Genomic DNA, 15187 nt, shown 5'->3' with positions numbered 1-15187 from the left:
GAGAAGCCCCTCAGTATCACATGGAGCTTCCACTAACGCATGGCTGGTTCTGTTCTCATTTGAAAATATCATGAATTTCACAAGCTCATATCTATCTCATTTCTCATTTCCGTAACACTTGGGATTTTGTGGACATAAAGTTTTCTCAAAAACTTTTAACTGAAGCAGCTGGAGGTAATCCACCTATCATTGTTGTTTCATAGTCCTGACTGTTATTCAAAACATGCTGAGAGTACTTACTAGTTAAATGCTCCAAGGAAGATTGAGATGAATAACAATACAAAGATTTAGGATTCCTACACAAGATAAAAACTTTAGGTTACTTTCGTAACCCCGGTTCTCTGAGTAGCATGAGTGAGATGTCTCACTATGGGATACGCCCCTCGCGCGTATTCACAGAAGCACTTATTCCAATTCGCCAGCTAGCTGCAGCGCAGATGTCTTGGATAGAGACTCCCTTGAATGGCATCCACTATCCAGTGAGAGAGTCTTTGTTTGGTGACAGGTTTGCCCCAGTGGGGCTTAGCCCAGGACACAAACAACTGATCCCCTTTTCTAAAGCTCCTTGTCCTTTCCACATATGTGTGTAAGGCACGGACAGGGCACAGCATGTGTAACCGCTGCTGTTCTGCAGAACCATAGGGAGGTGGCTGAAAAGCTGACAGTTCCACTGGGGAGCATGGTTTAACAACCTTTGGAACAAATGCAGGATTCGGTCTCAGCGTCACCCCAAGGTTCCCTGGGGAGAACCGCATACATGCTGGATGTACAGATAAAGCGTGAATATCACTTACACGTTTAGCTGTAGCCAAAGCCAATAACAGACCCACCTTCAAGGATAACGTTTTCATGTCCACGTTATCCAATGGTTCAAAAGGATGACTAGAGAGGGCTCCAAGCACCACTGCTAGATCCCATGATGGTGACATCGTCTTAGAGATGGGCAGCAACCTCCATGCACCCTTTATAAAACGACAAACCAGGGGGTGTTGGCCCACTTGTTTTCCATCAAATCCAACATGGCAAGCAGAAATAGCTGCCAAGTAAACTTTGACAGTAGAAAATGCCCTTTTTTGATCAATCAAGTCCTGCAGGAAGGACAGGACTGTACCAACTGGACATTGAAAAGGGATTTCCTGTGCCTTAGCACACCAATCCTCAAACAACCTCCACTTACAGTCATAAAGAGACCTAGTGGATGATGCTCTGGCATTCTGAATTGTGTTAACAATATTCTGTGATAATCTAGTCAGGCTCAGATTAAACCACTCACGGGCTAAGCCCACAGGGCGAGGCGCTCCGGATGAGGGTGAAATATCTGTCTGCGCGCCTGGGAGAGCAGGTCCCTGCGCAGCGGCAGAGGCCATGGGTGACCGTGGAGGAGCTGTCTCACTTCCGCCAGCCAGTGCATAGACGGCCAGTGAGGAGCGATCAAAATAAGTGACAGACGATTCTCCCGCACCCTGAGCAGTGTCGGGGGAATCAGAGCCAGAGGTGGAAAAGCGTAAAGCGGGACGCGCGGCCACTCGTGAGCGAACGCATCCAACCCCAGCGGTGCGCTCTGGTCGTGCATGGAGAAGAACAGTGGGCACTGTGTGTTCCCCCTCGACGCAAACAGATCCACTGTTGCGTGGCCGAAATGTGACCAAATCTGAGCTACTACAGCCGGGTGAAGTTTCCACTCCGCGTAGAGAGGATTTCCCCTGGACAAAAGGTCCGCACCCACATTCTGAATTCCGGGAACGTGGGTCGCCCTCACTGAGAGGAGACGCTCCTCGCTCCACAATATCAGTCTGCGTGCAAGAGTGTGTAACTGTAGAGAACGTAGACCCCCCTGGCGATTGATATACACCACCATGGTCGTATTGTCCGTCCTCACTAACACATGATGTCCCCGGAGGAACAACAGAAAATGTTTCAGCGTCAGAAACACTGCCATCAACTCCAGATAATTTATATGGGCATGTTTGAGATACGTGCTCCACATCCCATTCGCGGATCTGCCCTCGAACACACCGCCCAAGCTTGACAGGCTGGCGTCCGTTGTGATCACTTTTCTGGCAGATATTGCGCCCATGCTCACCCCCGCTGTCAACATAGACGGGCGTTGCCATGGTAGCAGCGCGAGGACGCAGGACACGCAAGCCGTTACACTGCGGCGTCTGTGGCGCACAGGATCCAGTCTGAGAGAAGCCACCCAGCGCTGAAAATCTCTCATGTACAGCCTGCCCAGCCTCACCACCAATATTGTTGAGGCCATCAGTCCCAATAACCTGAGGCACAGTCCGTACATGACCCGACGTGTTATGGCAAAACGAGAGAGAGTGGACCTGAAAGTGCGCACTCTCTCGGCTGACAGGCGAGCCGTGTAGGTCAGTGAATTTAACGTGAGACCCAGAAAGGCAATTTCCTGTCTCGGCGTTGACACACTCTTTTCCCTGTTCACCACAAAACCGAGATCGGCCAGGTGAGTCAGTACAATGCTCGTGTGCGCCGCAGCCTCTTGCTCTGAGCGCGCCAGCAACAGCTAGTCATCCAGATAAGTGGCCACGCGTATACCCCGCTCCCTGAGGGGAGCTATAGCGGCGTCGACACATTTCACAAACACCCTCGGGCTCAGTGACAGGCCAAATGGGAGTACCAGGTACTCGTACACCTGGTACTCGTACAGAGTGTACGAGTACCAGGTACTCGTACACTCTGTCCTGAAAAGCGAACCTCAGATATTTCCTGTGCGGTGGATAAATGGGAATGTGAAAATACGCGTCTTTCAGATCGATTGATGTGAACAAGTCCCCCGGTCGGATCAAACATATCAGCGTTGAGTGTGTCAGCATGCAAAACTTGTACCTCCTGAGATACGAGTTCAAAATGCGAAGGTCCAGGATGGGACGTAATGAGGACCAGGAAATACCTTGAATAGAAACCCTCCAGTCCCTGCCTGTGTGGCACTATTCGTATGGCTCTTTTGTTTAATAGAGCTGATATTTCTTCCCGTAACACCCGGGCTGACTCTCCCTGCGCACGGGAAGCGATGAGGCCGGGAAAACGGGGGGGCATTGTGGCGAATTGAAGCCTGTAGCCTTTGGCCAGTGTTCTCAATACCCATTCTGACGCTGTGCATGCTTTCCAACTCTCTAGCCTCAAAGTTAGGGGGGAGTGAAGCTCTGTCTGACACAGACGATCTTTGGGGGCCCGTACCAGCTGCGCACGTCCGAGTATCACTGCGCATGCGCGGTCTGATAGGCTCGGAGTGAGCGGAATGGGATGTTGCACCACAGGTGGGACGCTGCTTCCCCCTTGTGGTGGAACTGAGCTCTGGGCCCACTCGTCGCCGAGAGGGATGGGTGGCACTGGGTAATTTCTCCCCTAACACACGGGATAGCTGGGCTGCCAGTGAACAGGGAACACGTGGCAGCTCCGCTCGCGGTGGGGTTGACCGCTAAGTCGCTTTCTTCTTCCGCCTGGCCTGCTGACCGGTCGACGGGCCCGGTTGAGCAGCCTGAGTTGACGGGGAATAGAAGGGCTTTCTCAGCCAAGCGGGCTTCGTTTCCGGGGGGCCGTTGGTGTTCGCACCCGGTTGAGCCCTGGGGCGCTTCGGGATGTTGAAAGCAGGAGCGGCGCTCCTAGAGGGAACCTGAGCGAAAGTCTGCCGCGGGGGCGGAGGCGCCGCGGCAGGTGTTTTCCTCGGAAGGCAGAGCTGTAGCGCCTCATCCTCCTTTTTCTTCGCCTCACAGCGCTTTTGCATTGAGGCGAGGGCGGAGCCGAAGACACCCTCGGGGACAATAGGCATGTCCAGGATGTCCTCCTTTTCTCTATCGGACAGATTGGTCAGATTCAGCCATCTCGTCCTCTCTTGTAACACCAACATCGACATGCACTTCCCTGCCGCCTGTACAGCGCATCGCTGTACGCGTAGGCAGATATCCGCGATTGTGGTGATCTCGTCCCACGCGGAACTTTCGGGCATGTCGGCTATGTCGTCAAAAAGCTCCGCTTGGTAAGCTGACAACATGGAGGTGACGTTGAGAGCCCTCACCGTCAAAGCCGCTGCTTTATAAGCTCGCTCAGTCATGGCAGATTGGAAGCGATCGGCTTTCGTGGGAAGTGTGGGAGCCCTGGACGAGGCAGCTGACAGCCGTGGATGAAGGTGTGCTGCCACCAGGGGCTCCATGGGAGGCATGCGGGCCATGGCATGCTTATCCATTCCCTCAATATCCAAGGAAGACGCACCTTGAATGGTGGTTTTGCTGGAGTAAGGGTTCTGTTTCCATGAGGCGGTAACTTCCTCCAGGAGTTCCGGGAACACCGGGAGAAGTTGTCTCGCAGCCCTCTTTGCTTGGGGTAATTTCTTCCCCTCGTAGCGGGACCTTGGGGCCTCCGCCACGACCGCGGGCCATGGAATCTTCAGTCTCTCCGCGGCGCGTTTACACACATCGTGCATATCGCCACTGGGCTGGGGCGTAATTGTCCCAACCGAGCCCTTTGCAGGGCTTGAAGAGCTGAGAGCCTGTGAAGGTGGGACAAAGCAGGATTCATAATCCTCGTCGTCACCGTCCGACACCAGACAATCCCCGCCGTCGGACTCATCCTCCTCCTCATAATCCAACATGAGGGGAGGCTCCTTTAGCGGGTCAAGCAAATCCAGCGTGGAGCCCCAGCGACGAATCTCTGATTCGGGAGCGTCCTCCTCGTCCACACCGGGTTGGGGTTCCTCGGTAGTGGCACTGGAAAGGATCGGGTCCCTCTCAGAGACGCTAGCTTGGCGTGCTAGCTGTCGGCGGAGACTCTTCGCTGTGAAGCGGGCGCAGTCGGCGCACAAGCTCGCGTTGCTGACAGCGGCGCGGGCATGTTCCAGCCCGAGACACGCGGAGCAGACCTGGTGAGTGTCCATGCTCGATATTTTATTTCCACAGGTGCACAGGCGATGGGCATCGCCTGGTTGCGAGGTGGAAGGAAGCTTTGCAGCTTGATCCATTCAGCTTGGTGTGCTAAAGGGGAGCGAATTATTTGGAGTGATAGTCGCTGTTAGCTAGCTCCGGTGGCAGGCAGTGTGGTGACCGCAGGCTCCCGGTGCCGTTTCGCTATTCAAATAGAAGCAACTACCTATGGTGAAGGCAGTCGTATCGGCGTTTATTCCACTAGCGTCCGGCGATGGAGGTGTTAGCTCCGGTCTGTGGACAGCAGGTAGTTAGCATCAACGCCGAATAGAAAATTGCTTGTTCGTGAAGCGAGAAGAGGTGTTTGAATGACGTGTGATGCCGCGTCCACCGTATTTAAGGTGCGGCACCTTGACGCGGACGTCACGATTGCCAGCCTATCAGGGCTGGCGAATTGGAATAAGTGCTTCTGTGAATACGCGCGAGGGGCGTATCCCATAGTGAGACATCGAAACGAATGCTAAGAAAGAAAACCCAGTTTATTAAGGTGTGTTGACTGAAAACCACCGTAAATAACTTAAATAATAGTCTTCGAAATCATTTAAAAGGTTTCTTACATAATCCTAGTATAGTAATAATACTACTCTGAATAAAATAAAACCTGCAAATGGTTAGAAACTAACATTGCATCTTTGCAAATTGTTATTTGATAATAATAAAAACTGTGATTTAAAAAAAACTAAAGTTTAAAAATATATAGAAATAGTCATAAAAAGTACAATTAGGTAAAATAGGGTAATATGGTAAGTAAAAGTATGAAACTGCTGACTGTCACAGGAGCCTTTTTCCCACTACAATACAAATACAATGAGCGATCCTGGTTTAATCCTTGTTTCCAACTCCATCACAACAAAGTTCCCTTAAAACAGCAAAGTCGTAAAAACAGTGGTAAACTGGGGTAAATGGAGAAAGATGTCACCTATGGAATTTTCCAGGCTCCCATATTTTTAACTGGTGCAATGCTTGGATCTGCACCTCACATCACATGATGTTTGCCTGACAGTGACACTGCAGGTCAAAAGGCTGTGTTAATAAAAGCTTCAGTGTCTGGACTGATCAGAGTGGTGACAACCCTCCTTTACCTTTGTTGCAGTTTTTTTGTTTGGTCTGCACCTGAGCACAGGTATACATCTGGGCTGGGTGCACATTTTAAACATAGATAAACACCACAATAAGTTTATAATATAACTGAGACACTTTAACTCAAGCACCTGATGGAAAAGTGGTAAAAAAAAATGCAACATGTTATTGATGAAAACTGCTTTAATCTGCATTATTACCTCTGTTAAGGAGGATATGTTTTTATTGCTGTTTGTCTGTCAGCACGATTACGCAAAAACATCTGAACCGATTTGATTGAAACTTGGTGGATGGGTGGGACATCGGCAAACAAAGAAATATGTTATTAAAGAATCAGCTCTAGGATTTTCTTTCTCTTTCTTTAACATTGAGAGATCATCAACATTCGATTTTCGGAAATAATGGACAGACCGTGATGAAAGAAACCAGACACGACTGATATTTATGAGTGTGTGCATTTTGGTGCCGTTTGATTGAATTTAAGGTGACCTTTGGGCCTTGGTGGAGGTCTGTGCTCTACTGAATGACATTCTATAATAATGTAATAATACCTTTTGTTTGTGTACCACTTATATAAACAAGGTAATGTAGTGCTTCAAATACATATTTTTAAGAGCCAAGTCATAACATGATGAGACCTCAAAAATAATAGGGAAACCCAACAGTTCCAACAATAAGCAGCATTTTGGCAACTGTGGAGAAAAAAAAATCCCTCATTAACTGGCCCCTGGTCATTTGAAATTTCTTGAGCACAGAAGACATAGATTGAAATATAAGGCTGTGGATTCTTTATAATATTCTCATGGTTAACAAACCCCATGAAAAGAACCCCAAACAATCCTACTATCAGAGGGATTTAACATTTTTTAGATTTTCTAACAACCACATCTGTTTCAGGATATTGCTCATCTGCTTTTTGGAAAAACAGTTATCTCCCCTGTGTTTTTGTCTTTAGTAAGCAAAAAATATTTAGAGATGATACATCAATTCTTGGTTTTCTACATGAGATTGTTTTGCATTAAGAAGTAAGAACAATTCAGACTGTTAGCAACCCCCCATTCCAAATAACAGACAGACTTTTATTGTATGACAGACTTTATAATAGGCTGCAGAGTACACACTGACATCATCGTGAAGACTCAGGCAGGAGGAGGCTGCCGTAATCAGCCACATTTAAATGGAACAGGGCTTCCTGTCAACAATTTAGATCCTCAGATGCACACCTCCGAGGTGTAATGGTGTGAAGCACATCCATACCAGTGTGATGGTTGTTTAAAAGATTGGCATCTTTGCCCTGAACAGATGTGGTGCCTGTCAAAATGGTGAGCAGAAAGCTGTAACCACACATATTTACATGTTACTGATGTATTAATGAACACTATGGATATTTAATACTACTCATATTAGATTCGATCCCTATGTACCCATCGCCTCCCAATGGGCCTCGAGTGAACCTCAAATCAGTTTCTCTGTGAAGCATAAAATCAAGAACAAGCATTGTTGGTTTCTTATGAATATTTATTGAAAGACTTTAATTCTTACAGAAATAATAATTTCAGATCAACGTCATGTGGTGTCCACATTTCCAATTAAAACAGTAAAAACTGTGCTGTCTTGTAATGTCACAGAAAATGATTGTAAATGCCATGTATAAACAATTTCTCGCTTCTTTAGTGTAATTACAAAAATCATGCAAAAGCCAAGAACCACCCTGTTGAGATCCAAAATGAGGGCTGATGAAAAGAGAACAGTTGATGTATTTGTTTGCCAGTTTGTGGTAAGATGAGATAAGATGGGTGGTGACTTTAAACATGGCTGTATCAGGCCGGATAACATTCTTTCCAGCTCAATGATTCTGTCGCTTTGCTGAGAGCGAGGCAGCCCATTTTTCTCTGTTTGGATCATCCTCCCTCTTACTCACATCACTTCAACCGATGGGTCTGAGATAACAATGCAGAGATGAGTCTGATAGAAGAGTGGCTGTGCATTAACATACAAAAAATAACTAAAATAAATAAAATATCTGAGAATAAGAATCAGTCTTCAAAAGAAAAATCTGAAGGCATTGCACAATTCCAAGACTGATCAGTGAGATTTTAAGGCAAAAAAGTTATTCTAAAATACTCTGAAATAACACGCAAAGGTGTCATATTACAATTTGTTTTCAACCCACGGGTGCAGCTCTGTTAGAAAAGACATGCAAACTCAATGCATGCTGTAAAAAACAGCAGGATAAAACGGGAGATTCATCACGAGCATTCAATTAAACCACTTTGTAAATATTATAAGTTACAGTAAACCACTTTCATGTTACAGGTGTGAGGATTACATGGACGTCATACGGCCTGGCATGCTGACACGGTAGCGCATTTGCAGAGTGACACACTGTAGATGCAACAATGAGCGTAGGGAGGCAGCGAGGTGTAAAACCTCCTTCATTAAAGCTGGTTTGTCCACTGGTAGCGCAAGTTTTTTCTGTTGTTGTTTTGTTTTTGTCTCACAGTCTCCTACAAAATAAATGCTTTTTAGTGTCTGCTGGGTCCCTATACAAACAGCTCTAATTTCTTCCTCCCGGGGGCACATCCATGCATGCCAACACAAGGGCCAAATGCTTTCATACTGTACATTATAGAACTATACGGTAGTCATGGAGTAATATGTAGCTTTGCAGTAAGAGTTTCTCAGCCCCTCATAGTGTTGTCTTGATATGAAGCCAGGGTTTCATGCTGATATATATTTTTTTCATGCTGATATATTTATCTTTCTGCAGTTTGTGAGTACCTTTCCCCACATGTTGAAGTGTTAGGATTAGGGTTAGGGCATGTGGCTACAGTAATAGTATTAATGTGCATTTAAAGGATTTGAGAGGTGGTGTCTTGTTTTCTTGCAAAACAAGACACACAAGTGTAAAAAAGCTGCAAATGGTGTGTTTAAGGTTCTGGTTTTCACATATAGAGCTCTGCATGGTCAGGTACCTGAATACAACTCTGACCTGCTCCGTCCTTACATCATCAGCTAGTCACAGAGGTGGGTCCCTCACACTCGTCTGAGAACAAAAAACGATCGTGCCTTTGAGGTGGTAGCTCCAACACTCGTCCTATGGACATACGTTCAGCTTTCTCTGTTGACGCCTTTAAAAAGGAGTTTAAGAATTACTTGTATGCATTTGTGTCACCTTCTAATGTTTCGTGCTTGCTGTTTAGTTTTGTTTTGGCTCTATATGTATTTTTAGAAGCTATTTTTTTACTTTTGTTGTGGGAAAGGTGCTATAATAAATAAACGTTACTTACTTTGAGAAATTTGAGAAAAAAAACAACATTCTGAAGCACATCCACTGTGAAGTGTTCCTAACAGGGTGTAAGTCTGTCCTAGGTGCTGCCATATTCTATATGTGTTAGCAGCTCAGTCCTACTGTCCTACTAAAATTAGATTAGAGATCTGCTCTATCGCTATCACAGATAGCAACTAAATAGTTTTTAGCATTAGAACTAATCGGTTGTTAAGTGGTGATATGTGTTAACTGTTTTCGGGTCCAAGCTGAGGAAGCAGTATGCTACCTCTTGCCCTAATTGTGGATCTCAGATGGTGCAATCAAAGTTTGTCTTTTGCTGGGGTATGCTAACATTAGCCAGCCTACTTGAGCAGTACAGAAGCAAAAACTGTGTGAATGAGTCATGTCAGGTGAGTTCCTGCTAGGCTAGGATTTTTTTTTTTTACCCTAATTGATGCCTTTTTGTTTGTTTGTGACCTGAGGATTTGGACCCTGATATTACATGTTGTGTGTCATCACACTTAACAAGCTGATTACCTCAGCCAAGGAGTTAAGGCTTTCATTGATGTTTGAATGTCTCTCTATTCACAGGGTAGGGGCCATAAAGTGGCTTTTGGAGCGGATTCAATTAAGGGATGGATCCTGGAATTAATGTTTTGCTTTCATTATTCTTGGAAGATGAAGCTTCTTTCCCCACGTTTCTGTGGATCTCAATGCTTCGGTGGAAGAAGAATTTGGTCTAGTGACTGCCATTCTAGTTTTTAATATTACTTGTAAAAAACACTCCATTATGTGAGTTAAGCAGCCAAACATGGGGATATTAGAAAATAACAACTGTTAATTTTTGTTATCTTTATTTATTGAACCCGTATTAAATAGCCCAACTATGCAAAACAAGCTTAGTGTTAACCTTCTTTTGAACAGCGTCCCAACCGTGGTCGGGAGCCCAGTGGAGACTACTGCTCTGCTCCACAGGGCCGAACACAGCATATGCCTACTGCTATTCCTCAAAGGAGCTACCCATCTCATGTAACAATAGTTTGATTATGTCCATATCAGCTGCATGGATAATCAGTGTGAAGAATTTACTGTTTAAAAGTGTTCTCAACATTTGATTATTACGACTATTGTCACTCATAATCTACTGCAGTTCCAACAAAATGGATTCATGTGTATTATGATTGTCTATCACTATGTGTCGTTTGACATGTGCTATTTTACATGTAAGCATTCACCAGGATTCAACATGCAAATTCAGACACCTTGGCAGGGATTTTTGTTTTGGCCCCTTTCTACATTTAAAGTGTATAATAAAAGGCTGAGAAACCCTGAATACAAAGGTACAGACATTTATATAAACACCACATAAGTTTATCATTAAAACCACAGTAGACAAGCAAGAAACCCTTAAACTTCACTCAACCCTCACCTTGTTATGTAACGGTCATGCATGTTTCATATACAAATACATGTACTGGATGCACAGTATATATGAGAGTGTGGTTGACATCTTGTCGTGATAAATAAATGAAAGGCCCTGCCTTGTGTTTAAGGAGTCACAGAGTCCCAGCTGTTTGCTGCGAGTCAACTTTCCAGAAAACATAACAGAGTATATACAGAATATATTTATATGTATATATATATTTACATAGCCATATAAATAGACTGTTCCTGCTTGATCTGGTTCAGTCTGGTGTCGCTCCAGTCTGAAGTCCGACTTGAGACCAGTGCTACATTGTGCAACCCGGCATCCCCGCTGCTGTACGGGGTCCCCACAATTATACAACAATACACAAGAGTACAAAATCTATCAGATTTCTCCCCACACTGAGGGACCCTATTCAGTCAAACTGAATAAATCACCTTTTCTGGGTTAAGTCTCAGCCAACTGAGTGATGCTACACTTGTCCTATTTGGCAGAAAAATGTTGCTACAGAGTGTCTTTGATCACCAGGTCTACTTTAAAACATCTTGCCCACATTAAACATACATTATTATCTAACCACATAAAAAAATACAGGCCTGTCGTTCATGATTTAAATATGAATAACGTATGTATAAACACGAATAAGGCCTGTTAGTCATGATTTAAATATGATTACAGGCCTCAGTATAAAATGTAATACTTATATCAGCAGTTAAGAAGCAGCATCACACATATAGTATATGAGCAATACACAAAAAAAGGCCAACATTTGTACAGTGTATAAATACCTATGAAAATGTTTGACAAGCAGTTTAAAGTAGACATTTTGCTGAAGCAAGTATATGATGATTTAGGCGTGAGTTTAGAATTTTTTTTTGTAAAACTTGACTGAATAGGGCCCAAAAAAGTTCAGATAAGAGCTACAGTTTGTAGCACACAGATACACAGTCAAATGTATAAACGCAGTTTCTCACATATTTTCATGAGGTGAAAAGGGCCTCTGGATACAACGGCTGTCTCTTGATAGGAAATGATTTGTGCTTTTGAGTCATGCTAAAGTTCTCATGTATACTTTGCTGGGCAATACAGCAGGGCTGCATTCAAGCTTCACCCTGAAACGTGGCTGAAAGTGACAGTGCAGTTACTTGCTTGAGATTAAAGTGTGATTTTATATGTTTTAATGAAAACTCCACAGAAAACTGAGGCTTTAATCACCAAATACTGAATCTGTAAAATCTATGTAGCTCCTGTGATGGGAGATTTTATATTTAGTTAAGTTTCATGCAAGGAATGACAGAGTTATAGATTGAAATATTATCCTGACGTGTTCCTGTTTTTAAGACTGAAAACATGTCAGGTCAGCTTGGCAGACTCAGATGTGTATTCGTTGAAGATACCTCTGAGCCTCTGTTGAGACAAAAGGTATTCACACCTAGGGTCTTTTATGGGTCGTCCTGCAGAGACGGGGGTTCACTGAGTCTAAGCAGATGCCTGATGTTATTGTAACCTTCGAAGGGGTTCTCATTCAGATTGGAGGTGACCAAATGTAAGTCTGAAGACAACACGCAGAGAGCTGATTGGATAAACATTCTACCTCTCTGAAAGGAGGGGCTTATTTAGTATAAATCAAATGTGATTACATTGTTCTGTGCCATTGACCCCAAGTCAGACAAAGTGACATGGGTGCTCTGGTCCCTAGCCGTAGCTAGGTAGAATTGTATGAACCAGAATTGATAATTGTTTGCTGTGAAATGTAATTAAATATTCCATTACACTCCTTAGACATCATCTGTGTTCAGTTGAGGTTAAGAAAAATTCCATTGTTACAGGTTTTAAGATCCACATTTAGCCTTTCTTGACACATTTGATTGAAACAAGTGAGTAGAAGTAGGTTGCAGGGTAGATATAAGAAACTCTGCAGTCATTATGAAATGGCATTATAACTATGTAAAAAGCTGGCATTGCCTGAATGGGGTATACAATGCATATGCAGGGTATCCATTGCTCCTCTGATGGTTTTCATTATACTTTCTTTTACTGTGAAATGTATTGCCATTAACGTAGTAATCACCCTGCAATGCATTGAGATTTCTTGTACACATCTGACGTATTCATGTGAGCAGGATATGTTATGGTGCTTTACGGATCAGTCAACATAGATTTTAGTCCACACAGAAGCTGGTGGTTGCTAGGAGCAATGAACTCAAAGCCCATTAAACTCAAGTATGTTAACATAAAATATTCAACAACAAACTTAAATGGAAGCTCTGCATGATGATGTTTCTATTTGTTCATGTGCAGCTGTGTGGACTTAAACCACACGTCTCCAATACTGTTGTTATTTTTCTACTGAAGTAATGGGACAGGAAGGGGACATCCCTTAATACCACTGTGAGGCAAAGCTTAAATTCTGGCTTCCAACGTAACTCTTTCTGTGAACACCATCTTCCCTACTCTCAGCTGAACATCTTCATAATAGCTAACTAACTAAACATTGTATACAACTTCACCGAACCAAAATTGTGAAATTAAAATGCATATCAAATATGATCAAAACTTGTTTAATGCAGAAAATAATTTTAAACTAAATTTTCGACAAAGAACAAAGGAATAGTTTCCATTTTGTATCTTTGCCTTGAGAATGTCACTGCACAGGTTTGCACTGGCGCGCTGATTGTTCGTATAGATGGACATCTTTGCAGGATTATGCGCAGAAACTTTTCTTAGGATATCATAAGCACTGTTAAAATTAAAGTAGAGAAACAGTCCTGACCCTTATTTGTCTATTTTAATATAACAGGATTATTCATTGCTTCATTATGCTCCTTCGGACATCGGACACGTTAGACTGGTTATATTTGCTTTTTAAAATTGAATATGATTAATTAATTCAATTAATTTGAAACAAGGGCCTAAGCCAGTGTTTAAAAAGGAGAACATTGCCGCTGGAGTTTGTTGTAACTGTTGTGAGTCGAAGCGAAGGACAGCTGTTTTGATCAGATTTGACAGAAGTTTTCTGTGGAGTTTACCATGAAGGACATGGTTAGCTACATGCTATTAAACATTAGGGACTACTGATTATTATTGGCTTCAACTATTAGTCAGAATGCTGTTTGAAAACATGGAGCTAAAACACTGCTCACAGTCATTAACTGGTTCTTTATCTTAGAAGAAAAATAATCTTTGCATTGTGTTCTGTGGGTTCACTAATGTTCAGTGCATATATCAACAGTGCTATGCTACCACTGAAATGTGAGTCACCTGATCTGATAAGAACCAGAGTGCTGTAATTCTCTGCTTGCAGTTTGGCAAATGTTTTGTGGATACTTACTGTGAAAGTGTGAACTCTACTGACTTATCAAAAATCACAGACACACCAGCACTTTGTAATCAAATATTTTTTTTTGGCAATACTAAACAAAGTGAGGTAGAGAGACGCAAAAACCAGAAAAAAATAAATGCTACAGTTAAATACAATGTAATTTCATGAAATTAAACAGACACAGTCAGGTTCGGTAGTGTGATGTGAGTGTGTTTTTTGACTTCTGGGCTTGGATGTTCCACGTTTCCAGAACCCAGGGACAAGACCATACCTGTTAATGTTATCTTGTAAGGCTGGTTCAGGTCCCTGCTGCATTTGATTTGACCAGAATCCCAGGGAGCACAGCTTCCTTTTAAGTCAAGGCAGGTGGACGGGGCAGAAGGTAGGAGCGTGGGAAGATTTTAGGCGGGTGATGGGTTTGTTCTTAATGGAACATGGCAGCGGTTGTGGTGGGGGGTTTGTGTGGGAGGGACAAAGCCCTGAGTGCAGGACAACAGTGCATGCTTATCTTAAACTAGCACATGCTCCATTTATCAAAAAAAAATAATAATACACACTGTAAAGAAGAATGTGGCACCAGGGCCTAAACATTATTGTACAAATTCACAACCTTCAGTTTTCCTCAGCCGAAAAATTGGAATCTGAAAGGTTTTCACATTAAACGGTAAAAAGTTCTTCCTGAAAAATCTCTCTTTTCTAGACCTCGATTTTGTAAACATTTACATATCAGAGAAAGACATGATTTTGTGACAGAGGAAGTGGAAATAGAAACAGCAAATAGATGAAAAGTGTTTTGAAAAGCAATTTCCGACAGATTCGACCCTTTCAGTCTCACGGCTGCAGGTATTCAGTTACGGCTCTGTTCAGTTATTGTGGTGCAGTTGGGTGAAACCCTCCTCCTTTACCTCCACCACGACCCTTCAGAAACCGCACCTTCATCCAGTTAGGGAAAAGTCCCTCCTTCATAAAAGTGGAAGCCAGTGCCCACTCATGGTTATCTGCGTCACCACTGGCGGCCAAACGTTCCCGAAAGTGCAACATGAGAGAGCAAGCTCCAAAAGCTTCCGGTGAAGCATGAAGAGGAAGAAGCAGAGAAGAAGTAGTAGAGACCAACAAAGTTGGCTGGCGTTGGAGTGAGGCTTCAGCTT

General features: G+C 43.8%; 1 pseudogene; it reads right to left on the bottom strand.

Annotated features, from left to right (window-relative positions):
• Positions 1-1255: 1255 nt before the first annotated feature.
• On the bottom strand, positions 1256-4894 carry LOC133955104 (uncharacterized; annotated as a pseudogene).
• Positions 4895-15187: the final 10293 nt, after the last annotated feature.

Source organism: Platichthys flesus, chromosome 6 (genome assembly GCF_949316205.1).
Source record: "Platichthys flesus chromosome 6, fPlaFle2.1, whole genome shotgun sequence".
NCBI lineage: Eukaryota > Metazoa > Chordata > Actinopteri > Pleuronectiformes > Pleuronectidae > Platichthys > Platichthys flesus.
The sequence above is the reverse complement of the archived record's forward strand: the minus strand, read 5'-3'. Positions and strand labels throughout refer to the sequence as shown.